Genomic DNA, 15,894 nt, shown 5'->3' on the forward strand with positions numbered 1-15,894 from the left:
CAAAAAAAGCAAAATGCACACATAATTTCAGTGCCATGCCATCCAAACGCATGATTTGTGTGAAGCTATTGCGTTTGTACGCTGAGTTTTGTAACCAAGTGCTTCTTAATCTTCATTATTTATGAAGTGAAGAATTTTGTAGCCAACAACAATCATTTAAGTTGCAGAAATTAGTTACGTACTCGGATCCGTGCAAAGGAATTAGTTACACATTAGAGATTTGTGCAACAAAGAAAAGAAGGCTACTACAAGATCAAGTCTGATTGAGTATTGGAGCAAATGTTCAATTGTAGGTTGGTATTTTGGGATAAACCACACTAGTGGCAAAATTCCTTATACTTGTAATCGCTTGATTATTAATTAGTGAATTCTTGAGAGTGGGGACCTTAAATTCATTCGGTGAGATTTTTGCCTTGCGAGAGGTTTTCTCCATCTGTCAACAAATCATCGTGTCAATTTAACTCTCACTACATTTAGTTTATTTAGTGATTTGTTGGTGCCTCTACGATTTGCATGTAATTTAATATAATTAATCAACTTGGGTAATTGAATTAACTAAACAAGATCAAGCTATCTTAACCCAACAGCTACAAACTATTTTACATAAAATTTTACAAAGTGTTAATGTGGTGAGTGATTATTTGTAAATGAAAAAGTGATATTAATGGTGGGTCTAGATGAAAGCTAATTAGAAGTTGGCCACATCAACATTTTGTAAAAATATTTATGCATGTAGCATTACTCTTATTTTATCATTCTCCTAATAAAATGCTTTTAAAAATAGTTCATAAACTAATGCCCTACAGAAGATTTTGACATGACTTTAGCTATATGCTCCTTTTCTTCGTGGACATACTGAGTTTCTTTTTTGATACACATACTAGGTTTCTAACACCCCTTATATATTTCAATAATCATATCTTAGATGGGATACAAATGAGTTCTAAATCTGGAAAATTGAAAGCATCAAATGAATAGATAAGGACATTTAGGTTGAGAGATTGCCTAAGTCTTTATAATGAATTTTGTCTCATTATGATTTTTTTATTTTTTTTTGAGAAAGGTCTCAATATGATTTAATTGGGATGGATGAGTCATTTCTTCCTTCTCCATTCCTTTTGAATTGTTAACTTCTAGTTCTAAAACTAGCATTGACAATGATAGCATCATCTAAAGAATCATCTTTAGCCAACATTCATCATGCCAAACTTCACCATAAAAGCCTTTCAGTGCCATTGAAAAAATGTTTACACGAGCCTGTTTGAGATCCGCTTACTTTGTTGAAATTGAAAACTTTTTGCTGAAAGTATTGTAGATAAATGCAAAAGTTAGCTGAAACAGTACAGTGAGACATATGAATAGTACAAAAAAGTGCAGTGGGATCCATGAATAGTAGCAAAAATAAGCTGAATAGTAAAATAAGTTGGCAAAATTAATCATGTCAAATGGACACTAATATCTACATGGTTAGAAATAGATTGACTTGAATTTACTAGCCATCTCCAATCTAAATTTTATTTTTGATTTAGATATGATAAAATTTTAATCTATAACGGCCACTCTATGATGATTGATATTTATCATCAAGCTAAGATACTAATCAATTTTTGATAAAAGTAATATTCGAACTCCAATTTTTTTATTCCACCACCAAAACCTTAACTAGATGAGATAACTGAAACAATAGCACCAATCTAAATTTATACAATTTTTTTTTATTTTTTTTATGAACGTTATAGTCATGAGCTAGACTTCGGTTAAATTCCAAGTCTAGTCTATGTCATCTCTAATGTATTTCCATCAAGGTTTTCAGACCCGAACCGTTCATTGAATCGTAAAAGGGAGAGATTCAAGGTTTTTAAGGTCGAATTGAGGTTGAACCGGGGTCGAACCGTGATGACGTCATAATTAATTTAATAATTATTTAAATAAAAATAATTATATTAAATTAGTATAAATAGAAAAATTAAATCAAATGACCCAATTAAATATAGAAATCTATCTTTCAAATGTATTTTTTCATATCATAACTTTCACAGGACAAATAAGAAATATCATATCCTAAGCATACATAGATATAATATTTCTTTATTTGTTTATATGTTGATTAGTTAAACTCGTGATAGTAATATTGTAATAATATAGGAATTAGAAGGACACTTAGTAATTTTAAATTAAAATAATTATTATATACTTAATTGTATCTGTTGACTTACTATTTTTTCTCTACCATTCAAACTTTTTTTTGAGTAAACAGTAATACTTATTAAAACACACACGAAAAATATAACAAATACATATTATAAGTACTTTTAATTAATATTTACAATTTTTTTAAAATGAGAAAATCTAGTGTAAGTGCACAATTGCACCTGGACCTAAAGAAGATTATGGGCTCAGGCCCAATGAGCATTGAACAATAAAATTTGTAGAGTGTGGGCTTGAAACCTAGGTTAGAAGTGCTGGGAGCTTGATAACAGGCTTTTATAAACAAATACAGGTAAATAACGAACGATAATTGCAAATGGATCTCCTCGGACTCGAGCCGATGACTACTTCTTTATTATTTTTCTTTCTTTCTTACATGTTACAACCCTTAATTTCTTTTCTTTTTCTTTAGAGAGAGAGTAGGCGAGAGAGAGAAAAGGATCCCCCCTCCTTTTGCATTCCTCCCCCTTAAATACCCCTTTTTTAGATGCCCTTTGGGACCTTGACTAGAAGTTTCTGCTCTACTGTTCAGGGGTCACTTCCCCATTAATGCGGCCAGGGAGGTAGGTGCAGAGTCTTTAATGCGGAGGTGGCAGCCTTTGCTCTAGATATTTTCCTTAACACTGGTGTATCGAGAAGGTTCAGGGTTTCCCCCTTTAACCATTAGTCTTTCTAGAGTTGTGCTTTGACCTTCATAATGAAGCTTTGAATTCTCTTGGGCTTGTCCGAGGAGAAGCTCGTCCTCGGTTGCACCCTTGTATCCTCGGCGTATTGGCCAATTCGTAGAGTTCAATTTTGGGGCAGGTCGGCCCTCCATGCTACAGTCCACAGGCCCATATGCCCATTTGAGTCCTTTTATTCCCCACAATAGCCCCTCAAAACTCTATTTTTCATCATCCGAGGAGAAAAATAGGGTTTTGATCCAACGAAAACTTTCCCCACACGTTCCGTAAATAATTACACGTGTGAAGACCGTTTCGCATCCCAGAGGATGCCACTTGGCAGTTTTATTTTAAAAAACGCACGCATTTATTACCGTGAGTTATACCTTGTCTCCCACGTTCAACGGTGAGATGAGCATCCAACGGTTCTTGTTACTCCATGAAAATTTGGGCGGGACAAATGTAATTTCGAGGCCGCTTCTCGCACGTCGTGACGCTTCGGGAACCTGCGCCTTCATTTATTTCTTCAGAGGCTAATCCCATCAAAACATCAGCATTCACCTTTTGTCTGCAGAAATCCGTGGAAATTTGCACAACTCAAAATTTGTAAGTTCTCATTTCTTTTCTCTTAACCCTTCCTCCTCGGACCCTGTCCTCGGCTACCCTTATAACAGTTCTCACCCTTAGAACTTAGTTTTTTCGTTTCTTTCTGATGGGGAAGTTCAAGTGTCTAGTTGATACCGCCGCTGGGATGGAAGGCTTTAGAGCCAAGTACCGTATTCCCAGCGATGTAGGTTTAGAATACTGCCCGGCGGAGGCCGTGGCCGGTTCTAGGAAAACTGGAGAGGTCATCATCCCTATGGTCGCCTTTGTAGAAGGTGGGATGACCCTCCCAATGAAACCCGTAACTAGGGAATACCTCCGCAACCATCGGTTGTGTCCCGATCAGTGCGCTCCAAACGTTTTTAGAGTTTTAGGTAGCGTCGACGCTCTAAGTGAGCAAATGGGTCTGAACCTCACCTGGCATGACGTCGTCTTTATGTACGAATGCCACAAACTCACTAGAGTAGGTTACTACATCAAATCCCGCTCCAGCGTAGTTAGGTTGATCTCCTGTTTGCCCAAATCCAATAAAGGCATGAAGGATGACTACCTCATCGTCTCTAGCAACTGGCACGACGGCCCCCACTGCCCAGTTGAGTGGGGAGATCCAGGTGCGACACCTTTAGGATTTAACTTCCCATCCCATAACTCCTTGAATCATCTAGGAATGTGCATTTGCAATTTCTTACGCGTCTACCTTTAATTTGTTATATGTTTTGCGCCTCTGACATGTTTGTTTATTTGGATGTTTTTCTTTGCAGATAAGCAAAACGTACGCCTACGCTTGAGCCACTGCAACGTTGCAGATTTGAATAGAGTGCTACATTCCGAGGTGTTCGTTAGCAGAGACTTACAACTTAGGGCGGCCCACTTGATTCTGGGGTACAATCTCGTCTCCTCGGACTTCCAGGAGATCGAGAACGCGATAATCACGGGTGACCGAAGGCGTAGGAAAATTAACGTAGCCAGACCCCACTTTCTGGCCGACCACGACATCCCTGACACCCCAAACACAGTGTTGTACGCACAGGCCATAGCAACAGTTCCCCTTGCTGTGCACCCTCAGGCAATTGCTGTCCCAGAGGAGCGTGTGTCTTCCTCGAACACGTTGGACGAGGAGATAGACCAGTTTCGGCTCGAGGACTCCCCACGACCTCGCGGAAACCCGTTTGTCATCCTTTCCGACGAGGAAGAAGAAGAAGCTGAAGCCTCTGGGATCGCTGGTCTAGTGATAGCGCGTCCAGACGACAGTTCTGTTGAAGAAGAGATGGACAAGCTGAAGGACCTTATGACTGACAGGGGCGCCCGAGTGGCAAAGAAAGGAGCAAGAGGGTCCCAAGCTCCCCCTGCCTTGCCACTACCCCCTCCTCCAGCCGAGCCAAAAAATCCCACTGACGATTCTAAGAAGAAAAGAAAAGTGGATGCCGAGGGGGCTGGTGGCGAGAAGCCAAAGAAGCTGAAACAACAGCCGCCGCCGGCACAGCAGCCGAAGTTGGACAAGGGTAAAGGGCGCGCCCGCTCAGTTGAGAGTAGGGAGATCAGGGACGTGGCCGAGGTGCGCCGAGCACCAGCCACCTGGTCTCCTGACTTGAGGCTAGACGGCGCCCCTATTCCTTGCCACTCCAGCATCAGGGCAGTCCAACAAGGCCACGCCCACCACTTAGCCGAGGTGTTGGAGCGTCCTCTTCTACTGCCCAGGGACATGGAGTCCTTGGAGAAGATAGGCCTGCCGCAGTTGTTCCTCTCGTTAAAAAGGGGCTTAGCTCTGGTAAGTTCCATCTTACATTTATATTCTATATTTACTTGTAAGCACTTCACTGCTTTTAACCTCCTAACATATTTGCAGTCCATCCAAGAGGTTTTCGCGGCCGAGAAGTTCGTGGAGGATTCTCGGAAGCGCGCTGGGATGGAGCAAGAGCTAAGACAAGAGACAGAAAGATCCCTAGGCCAGGCCTTAGCAGAGAACGGGAAGATCACGTCAGAGCTGGCCGACTTGAAAAGAGAAAGAGATGGTGACAAGGCCAGCCTGAAGACGATGGAGGGACAAGTGGAGGGGTAGCGTAAGCTTCTCCGCCAAAAGGATGACGAGCTTGCCCAAGTCCAACGGGCACGCTCTGACTTAGAAAAGGAGCTTACGCGTGCGAAGGACGAAGCTCGCGCCCACCAGCACACCCTGGAGGCCGCGAAGAAGGCCAGTTATCAGGAGGGGGTGACTAGAACACAAGAAGAGCTGACAGAGGCCTTTGCGGCCTTGTGCCGAGAGTACTGTCAGCTGGTCTGGGGAGAGGCCATGAATGTAGTAGGGGTTCCTCAAACTTCCGAGCTGAGGAAGCTCGAGAACATTTGGCTCGCCCTAGACATACAGGAAATTGAAGACCCTCATGTTGCTGCCTCTCCTGCCCTTCCTCCTGTGGTGCAAGAGCTTGTTCCTGATCCTATAGAACCTGAAGGTTCCTATAAAGAGAAGGACAAGTGTGATGGAGCCGAGAAGGAGCAAGTCCAAGACATGGAGCCCCTCGTTCCTTCAACAGACAAAGGGAAGCAAGTTTTGTCCACCTTTGAACTGGAGTTGAAGAGTACTGAGGCTGGCAGCAGCTCCCTCCAAGACCCCCCTTCCTTAGTTTAGGGCCTAGTGTAGGAATTTTCTGTACTCCCCTTCTTTGTATATAATTAATGAAGAAGATTTTTATTCAACTTTCGTTCATGTTGTCTTTGTTTTACTTTATACTTTTTATGCTTGCCATGAGAGCTTTCAATAACAAATAGTTAAAGGGAAAACAGAATAAATAAGTATAACTCCACCATGCAAATAACTATGACTTCACAACTGCCGCATAACTTAATTTAGACATCAAATAATGTTAAAGTTAGACAATTCATATGACAATTAAACCTTTGTAATCTGACATATTGCTCTCAGTATGATGTAAGGTCCGAAGACCATTCCTTACGAAAATTCTGCTTAACACTTAAAGATGAAGAGCTTGAGATCCAAATTAGTAAATGGTGAGATAATGATTTCCATAAAACGGGTGATAAGAATAAGAACAGTGACAAAATATTAAGAACAGCGACAAGGTTTGTGGTCCGAGGACTACACTTAACCAAGTTTCTGTTTGATTCTTAAGAACAAGAACTTCAAATGTTAATTTCCCCAAAGTAGGAGGTCCGAGGACCCGGCATAACTAAAGTTCTGTTTAACAAATGGTAAGATATCAATTTCCACAAGGTTTGTGGTCCGAGGACTACACTTAACCAAGTTTCTGTTTGATTCTTAAGAACAGTAACTTCAAATGTTAATTTCCCCAAAGTAGGAGGTCCGAGGACCTGGCATAACTAAGGTTTTGTTTAACAAATGACAAGACATCAATTTCCACAAGGTTTGTGGTCCGAGGACTGCACTTAACCAAGTTTCTGTTTGATTCTTAAGAACAGTAACTTCAAATGTTAATTTCCCCAAAGTAGGGGGTCCGAGGACCCGGCATAACTAAGGTTCTGTTTAACAAATAACAAGATATCAATTTCCACAAGATTTGTGGTACGAGGACTGCACTTAACCAAGTTTCTGTTTGATTCTTAAGAACAGTAACTTCAAATGTTAATTTCCCCAAAGTAGGGGGTCCGAGGACCCGGCATAACTAAGGTTCTGTTTAACAAATGACAAGATATCAATTTCCACAAGGTTTGTGGTCCGAGGACTGCACTTAACCAAGTTTCTGTTTGATTCTTAAGAACAGTAACTTCAAATGTTAATTTCTTCAAAGTAGGAGGTTCGAGGACCCGGCATAACTAAGGTTCTGTTTAACAAATGACAAGACATCAATTTCCACAAGGTTTGTGGTCCGAGGACTGCACTTAACCAAGTTTCTGTTTGATTCTTAAGAACAGTAACTTCAAATGTTAATTTTCCCAAAGTAAGGGGTCCGAGGACCCGGCATAACTAAGGTTCTGTTTAACAAATGACAAGATATCAATTTCCACAAGGTTTGTGGTCCGAGGACTGCACTTAACCAAGTTTCTGTTTGATTCTTAAGAACAGTAACTTCAAATGTTAATTTTTCCAAAGTAGGAGGTCCGAGGACCTGGCATAACTAAGGTTCTGTTTAACAAATGACAAGACATCAATTTTCACAAGGTTTGTAGTCCGAGGACTGCACTTAACCAAGTTTCTGTTTGATTCTTAACAGTAACTTCAAATGTTAATGGTACTTATAACTTTGACATGTTAACCAACAAAAGCACGTTTTATTAATAATAATACCTTCTAAGGTTATTTACATTCCACGGACGTGGTACAATTCTTTCATCTAGGTCTGCTAGTCGATACGACCCTATGCCTGCTACTGAAACAATGCGATAGGGGCATTCCTAGTTGGGTCCTAACTTACCCCAAGCTGGGTTCTTAGAAGTGCCTACAACTTTTCTTAGTACAAGATCACCAGGTGCAAGTAGCCTTAGCTTCACATGGGCATCATATCCCCGTTTTAGCTTCTGTTGATAGTAAGCCATTTGGACCATAGCTACCTCGCGTCGTTCCTCAAGTAAATCAAGACCTTTCTCCAGGAGTCCATTGTTATTCTCCAGGCTAAAAGAGCTCGTCTTTAGGGTGGGAAAACCAGATTCCAGAGGTATCACCGCCTCGGCTCCATAAGTCATAGAGAATGGCGTTTCTCCCGTGGACCTGCGCGGTGTGGTCCGATACGTCCATAGAACATGAGGGAGCTCTTCTACCCATCTGCCTTTCGCATCGTCCAACCTTTTCTTAAGCCCACTGACTATGACCTTGTTAACGGCCTCGGCTTGCCCATTTCCCTGAGGATAAGTTGGGGTGGAGTATCTGTTTATGATACCCATGTCACCACAATATTGCCTAAAGGCCTTGCTGTCAAATTGAACGCCATTGTCGGAGATAAGTGTGTGTGGTATACCAAATCTAGTGACAATATTTTTCCAGACAAACTTCTTGGAATCAACATCTCTGATATTTGCTAAGGGCTCGGCCTCAACCCATTTGGTGAAATAGTCTGTTCCCACAAGAAGCCATCTTTTATTTCCTGCTGCTCTCGAAAATGGCCCCACTATGTCCAATCCCCACTGCGCAAAAGGCCAAGGACTGGAGAGAGGGTTGAGAACCCCTCCAGGTTGATGAATATTAGGGGCGAACCTCTGGCATTGATCACATTTTTTGGCATAGTCCTGAGCCTCCCTCTGCATGTTGGGCCACCAATAACCCTGAGTCAGAGCCCTATGGGCTAAGGACCTTCCCCCAGTGTGGCTTCCACAAATCTCTTCATGCAGTTCCTCGAGTAGTGCTTCCGTTGATTCAGGGTGCACACACAACAAGTACGGTCCTGAGAAGGATCGTTTGTACAGTTTCTGGTCCTCGGATAACCAAAAACGTGGCGCCTTTCGACGCACCTGCTCAGCTTCAGACTTGTCCTCAGGAAGGATGTCGTTCTTAAGAAAATATATGACCGGGTCCATCCAACTAGGTCCAAGCCTTATTAGATGGATGCGGGCCGCCTTGGCGGGGATAAGAGTTGGCTCTAGCAAATCCTCCACAAGGATAATCCGGGGCAAATCCTGAGCTGAGGACGTTGCTAACGTAGCCAAAGAATCAGCGTGGGTGTTTCCACTCCTAGAGATGTGAACTAAGACAAAGGAGTCAAATTCTGCTTGCCGACGTTTGACCTGGGCCAAATATTCCTGCATTCTTGGGTCCCTAGCCTCCATGGTTCCCATGACCTGGCCGACCACCAACTGAGAGTCCGAGAATGCATGGACTTCCTTTCCACCCATCTTATGTAACATGTTCATGCCTACCAGAACGGCTTCGTACTCGGCTTCATTATTAGTAGCCGAGAATGACAGCCTTAGAGTTTTTTCGAAGATAATTCCCTCAGGGGATATCAGAACAAGTCCGACACCAGACCCTCTCTGATTAGCTGCCCCATCCACATACAGCTTCCAAGTCGAAGGCACCGCGGCTGTGATCACACCAACTGATTTTTCATCCATGTGTGCTTCCTTTAGAGTCTCTTCTAGCAATGGTTAAATAAACTCTGCCACCAAGTCAGCGAGGACCTGGCCCTTCACCGAGGTGCGAGGCTTGTATTTAACGTCAAAAGCTCCTAAAATGGTTCCCCACTTTGCCACCCTACCAGAGTAGTCGGCGCTGCGTAACACTGCCTTGAGAGGCAATTGGGTCAGAACCACTACAGTGTGAGACTGGAAATAATGAGGAAGCTTGCGCGTGGCGTGAACTACGGCCAGAAGCGCTTTCTCCAACAGCAGATAGCTCACCTCGGCCTCATTCAAAGACTTACTAACATAGTAGACCGGTCTTTGTACCCCGCTGTCATTCCTTATAAGGACCAGGCTGACCGCGTGGACGGCCACTGCTAGATAAGCAAACAAGACCTCATCCGCCTCGGGGCGAGACAAGATTGGTGGCCGAGAAAGATATTGCTTAAGCTGCTGGAAAGCTAATACGCAGTCCTTGGTCCATTGAAACCCTTTCCACTTATTCAACAATTGGAAGAAAGGACGGCATCGGTCAGCTGACCGAGAGATAAATCTATTCAATGCAGCAATCATTTCGGTCAATTTTTGGATCTCTTTAGGGTTCCGAGGCGGCTGCAAATCCTGAATAGCCTTGACCTGTGCTGGGTTCACCTCTATGCCTCTGTGAGTAATCATGTATCCCAAAAACTTTCCGGACCCCACGCCAAAAGAACACTTTGAGGCGTTAAGGCGCAGCTTGTACTTTCTTAGCACCTGGAAGGTGTTGGCTAGATCTTTGACGTGTGAAGGTATCGTTTTGCTCTTTACCACCATATCGTCTACATACACCTCAATAGTCTTCCCCAATTGCTGTTCGAACATCCTGGTCATCATTCTTTGGTAAGTAGCCCCAGCATTTTTCAACCCGAATGACATGACCTTATAGTGGTAGTTCCCCGTTGGAGTAATGAAAGCCGTCTTCTCTTGATCCTCCACCGCCAAGGGAATCTGATGGTAACCCTGGAAGGCATCCAAAAAACTCATCCGAGGATGTCCGACAGTGGCGTCCACCAGTTGATCAATACGCGGCATTGGGAACAAATCCTTGGGGCAGGCCCTGTTCAAATTCGTGAAGTCCACACATACTCTCCACGTTCCATTCTTCTTTTTAACTACAACCGTGTGCGCCAGCCACTCAGGGTAGAAAACTTCTTTAATAGCCCCAGCCCTATTAAGTTTGAGCACCTCTTCCTTTACAGCCTCGGAATGTTCTTTGGAAGAGCGCCGAGGTGGCTGCCTTCTCGGAACAATGGCAGGGTTGACATTCAAACGATGAAAAATGAAGCTCGGATCTACACCTGGAGCCTCATATGGGTCCCACGCAAAAACATCAATATTGTCCTTCAGAAATTCCAACAACTCCATTTTTTCCTGGTGAGGCAAACGTATGCCGACTTGGAAGAACCTCTCTGGATCATCGGCTATTAAAAACTTCTCTAATTCCTCACAATGAGCCTCCTCTCCTGTCATCATTCCAGATGAATCAGGAGCGGTTAACTGCTATAAGTCTTTGGTGATCGAAGCCGACGACTCGGCTTCTGCCTGGTGCAGTACTGCAGCCGACATGCATTGCCTGGCCACCGATTGGCTGCCCAGGATTTCTTCTACACATTCCCCCGAGGGGAACTTAACCTTAACATGCAAGGTAGAGGAGACAGCTCCAAGAGCGTGTAGCCATGGCCTGGCGAGGATGGCTGTGTATGGAGAGTACGCGTCAACCATAATGAAATCCACTTCAACCGTTTCTGAGCCGGATTGAACGGGCAAACGAATCTGTCCCTTCGGCACAACGGCCCTCCCTTCGAAGCTTATAAGTGGCGAGTCATAAGGAGTAAGATCTTCCAGCTTCAATCTTAACCCCTTAAATAGATCAGGGTACACGATATCTGCACCGCTGCCCTGATCTATCATCACCCTCCTTACATCATCGTTCCCTATCCTAAGCGTAACTACAAGAGCATCGTCATGGGGTTGGATAGTCCCTACCTTATCCTCCTCGGAGAATCCTAAGACAGGTAAATTTAACTTCAACCTCTTCGGCCTGCAGCCCAACTCCTCGGCCTGAGGATGTGAAACTGTCATCACCCTGGCAGGAGCCGAGCCGGTCCTGCCAGGTGCAGCAAAAATAACATTAATTATTCCTAACGCCGGTCGAGATGAATTATTCCTCTGATTGTTTGAACCAGATTGACTGCCATGCCCGCTAGGTTGGCACAGGTGCTGCTTCAGTTTTCCTTCACTGACAAGCTGCTCCAAGTGGTTCCAAAGGGTCCGACAGTTCTCAGTAGTGTGGCCCACATCCTGGTGGTACTGGCAAAAGAGGTTCTGATTCCTCTTCGCAAGGTCTCCAGCCATCTTATCAGGCCATCTAAAGAAGGGCTCCTTACGAACTTTCTCCAGCAACTGATGTACTGGTTCTCGGAACACAGTGTTCACTGCCTGAGGTGCTGCCGAGCCGGACTGCCCAACGTAATCTCGCCTCGGCTTGTTATTGTGGTACCTATCCGACCTGAAATCCCTTTTCTCCTGCGGGATAACCTTCTCCTTACCCTTTCCTTGCTGTTGGTCTTCCTCCACTCTTTTGTACTCGTCAATACGGTCCATGAGGCGACGTACACTGCGGACGGGCTTTTTAGTCAAAGACTTTCTCAGGTCGTGATCAGTAGGAAGGCCTACCTTAAAGGTATTAAGCGCCACCTCATCAAAGTCGCCATCTATTTCATTAAACATCTCCCAGTAACGGTCGGAGTATGCTTTCAGCGTTTCCCCTTCCCTCATGATCATGGATAACAGCGAGTCCAATGGCCGAGGTACTCTGCTACACGTAATGAACCGCGAAGCGAATGCTCTAGTAAGCTCCCCAAACGAACCTATAGACCCCGATTTAAGGCCGTTGAACCACCTCATAGCAACAGGTCCCAAGCTAGAGGGGAAAACTTTACACATCAGGGTCTCGTTGTGAGAGTGCACCGCCATCCTCTGGTTAAAGTGACTCACGTGCTCCACCGGATCAGTCCGGCCATTGTAGATGGTAAAGGTGGGTTGAGTAAACCTCCTGGGAAGCCTCCCCTTCTCAATCCTCCGTGAAAACGGAGATTTGGAGAGTTGGTGCAGCGCCCGACTCATAGCATCGTTCCCTAAGCCCCTGGAAGGAGCCTTCTTGCGTCTGCGAGCTGGCTGGTCATCCTCCTCACCTGAGGACATTGCACTAGGGGGTGAGCATGATCTTGAGCTGCAGCTACCTCCCCGTTCCTCCTCTGAGGAAGGATTAGATGAGGATGGTGAAGACTTACGTCTGGTGCGGCGTAACTTTCTCTTCAAACGATTAATCTCCTTCTGCATGGCCCTAGCACCATCCTCGTGGGTGGTGCTACCCCCGCCCTGAGTTGGCTAGCCCCGGGGTATTCTGTATGGATACTTCCCTCACGATCCCTTTGACGCTCAAGGCGCTCGAAATGATCCTCCGGTTGTGATCCCTGTGACTCTGCATGGTGAGAACCTAGGCCTGCCATGGTATCCCAACCTTTTCTAGACTAGATTTCCCACAGACGGCGCCAATTGTAAGTGCACAATTGCACCTGGACCCAAAGAAGATTATGGGCTCAGGCCCAATGAGCCTTGAACAATAAAATTTGTAGAGTGTGGGCTTGAAACCTAGGTTAGAAGTGCTGGGAGCTTGATAACAGGCTTTTATAAACAAATACAGGTAAATAACGAACGATAATTGCAAATGGATCTCCTCGGACTCGAGCCGAGGACTACTTCTTTATTATTTTTCTTTCTTTCTTACAGGTTACAACCCTTAATTTCTTTTTTTTTCTTTAGAGAGAGAGTAAGCGAGAGAGAGAAAAGGATCCCCCCTCCTTTTGCATTCCTCTCCCTTAAATACCCCTTTTTTAGATGCCCTTTGGGACCTTGACTAGAAGTTTCTGCCCTACTGTTCAGGGGTCACTTCCCCATTAATGCGGTCAGGGAGGTAGGTGCAGAGTCTTTAATGCGGAGGTGGCAGCCTTTGCTCTAGATATTTTCCTTAACACTAGTGTATCGAGAAGGTTCAGGGTTTCCCCCTTTAACCATTAGTCTTTCTAGAGTTGTGCTTTGAACTTCATACTGAAGCTTTGAATTCTCTTGGGCTTGTCCGAGGAGAAGCTCGTCCTCGGCTGCACCCTTGTATCCTCGGCGTATTGGCCAATTCGTAGAGTTCAATTTTGGGGCAGGTCGACCCTCCATGCTACAGTCCACAGGCCCATATGCCCATTGGGGTCCTTTTATTCCCCACATCTAGTATTACAAAATATATCACAACTTTTTTGTCACAATTATCATGTAGCAAAGTTTGAAGGGTCAAAACTCAAAACAACTCCGTTAGTATTGGTCATCTTGTGCATTGTGTAGTAATGTCCACAGTGTACCAGACCTGGAGCATCAAAAAAAAAAAAAAAAGCCATGCTCTCTTTGTTCATTGTACCATTACTGGGAAAAATACAAAGACGTGGCTAGTGCCACATCACGGGTTCAAAGATCTAACGGCTGAAACTAATTCAAAAATAAAAAGTTTCCATTTTTTCCAAAGCAAGTCACATGAAGGGGCTTTGGAAACATAAAAAAAAAATTCAAAACAAGCACAAACACCAAACAGAGAGAAGGTGAGAAACTCAGAAACCATAGCAATGGAGACAGAAAGAAGAAAGAGAAGAAGGAGAAAGAGAAGAAGGAGAAAAAAAAAGAAAGAAGAAGAAATAGAAGCAGAAGATGAAGATAAAGGCCGTGACAAACTCTTCTCCCTCTCTTCCAAAATAGATACGAGCAAAATCTCCCCCAAAACAGATGACCCTCTCGATGATGAAAGATTGCTTCACCCAAGAGAACGATCTTCTCCTCCCGCTTTAGCTGATAACGATCTGAAGTCCTATGGCAGTGACAGAATTTAAAGCTTACTTCGCCCAAGAGAATAGTTTTTGAAGAGAGGGAGCTGCGTGATATACTTTGAAGGGAGCAGAATTTAAAGCTTGTTTTTTTTGTATTTTTTTTTAGGTTCAGATTCAAAGGGAAGTAGGAAACCGTGAGAAGCGATCTGATCACGGTTCACAGAATCATGAGGTCCGACCGTGGTTCGCACGTGTCCCTGCTTTTTTCCCATAGAGCGGTTCTTGAGGCTAAAAGAACTGCAAAAATAAATGGTTCGACCGATTCGGGTTTCAAAACCTTGATTTCCATACGAATGATCCATGGACTTTCCTCACACATGCATACACATGTATAAGCTAACATGGAGGCAATCATGCATAAGATACAAAAGGAAAAGTACTTTGTAAGAAGGAACTTTACTTAGACATTAGGTTTGACTTGTCTTGCAATTTGCAAATAGGTGGGCGAGATTTTATTATTTATTTTTTATAATTGGACAGCTACAATTAGACAGAGAATTTGAATATTAGATGTCTCTTTTAAAAACATTAGAATTGAACAACAAAGCTCTTAACATAGGTGGGGTGGGTGAGATTAATATATTTTTCGACCCAAGTTTTTGTTTATTTTATGTTCCCAACCTAGATTTTGTTTAAAAATTGAAGCTTGAACCTATATAAGTTAAAAACTTGGTAAAATATATAGAAAAAATGAATCATCCATATTGGAGTATAATTGAATTCTATCTTGCATGAGGTTTAACATGTTGCACAAAGTGCAGTGCCGGCTCAATGGGTGAGCTAAATAGGCAACCGCCTAAGGTCCCCACTGAAAAAAGGCTCCTAAATTTTTACTAATAGAGATATTTTTATATCAATGGAAGTATTAATTAAGCCTTAAATATTTGTTTTTTTTTTATCAAAGAAAAACCCGTTAAATTTTTTTTTTCATTGGATAGGTCAATTATTTAATCTCTCACACATAAATGTTAAAAGAACTCATTAATCTTACACTAGTAAATAAATTTATACTCAAATTTTATTTAGAGATATCAAATATATGACTTTATTAAAATTTTCAATTAAAATTTTTTAGTATTTGGTTACTTCATTTAATAAATAGTGTTTATTTTAGTTGTATAGTCATTGAGTAATGAGATGAGTTCGTTTTAATTTGTAATATTTTTTTTCTAAAAAATTGATTTTAAATGAAACAAAAAACCAAAAGTTAAATAAATATTCTATTAATATTCAAAGTATAAAAATAGACCTTACTTAAAGTAGTCGCCTTAGGCCACACAATACCTTGAGCTGGCCCTGACAGAGTGACAATCCAATTTTAGTTTGTTAAAATTTTAATATTACTTTACTCCATAGATTTAAACCTCCTTTCATATTCCATCCATATTAATTTCATCCCAACAGCAGATATTAAATCATAGGGTCATGTT

This window comes from Castanea sativa, chromosome 7, assembly GCF_040712315.1.
Source record: "Castanea sativa cultivar Marrone di Chiusa Pesio chromosome 7, ASM4071231v1".
NCBI lineage: Eukaryota > Viridiplantae > Streptophyta > Magnoliopsida > Fagales > Fagaceae > Castanea > Castanea sativa.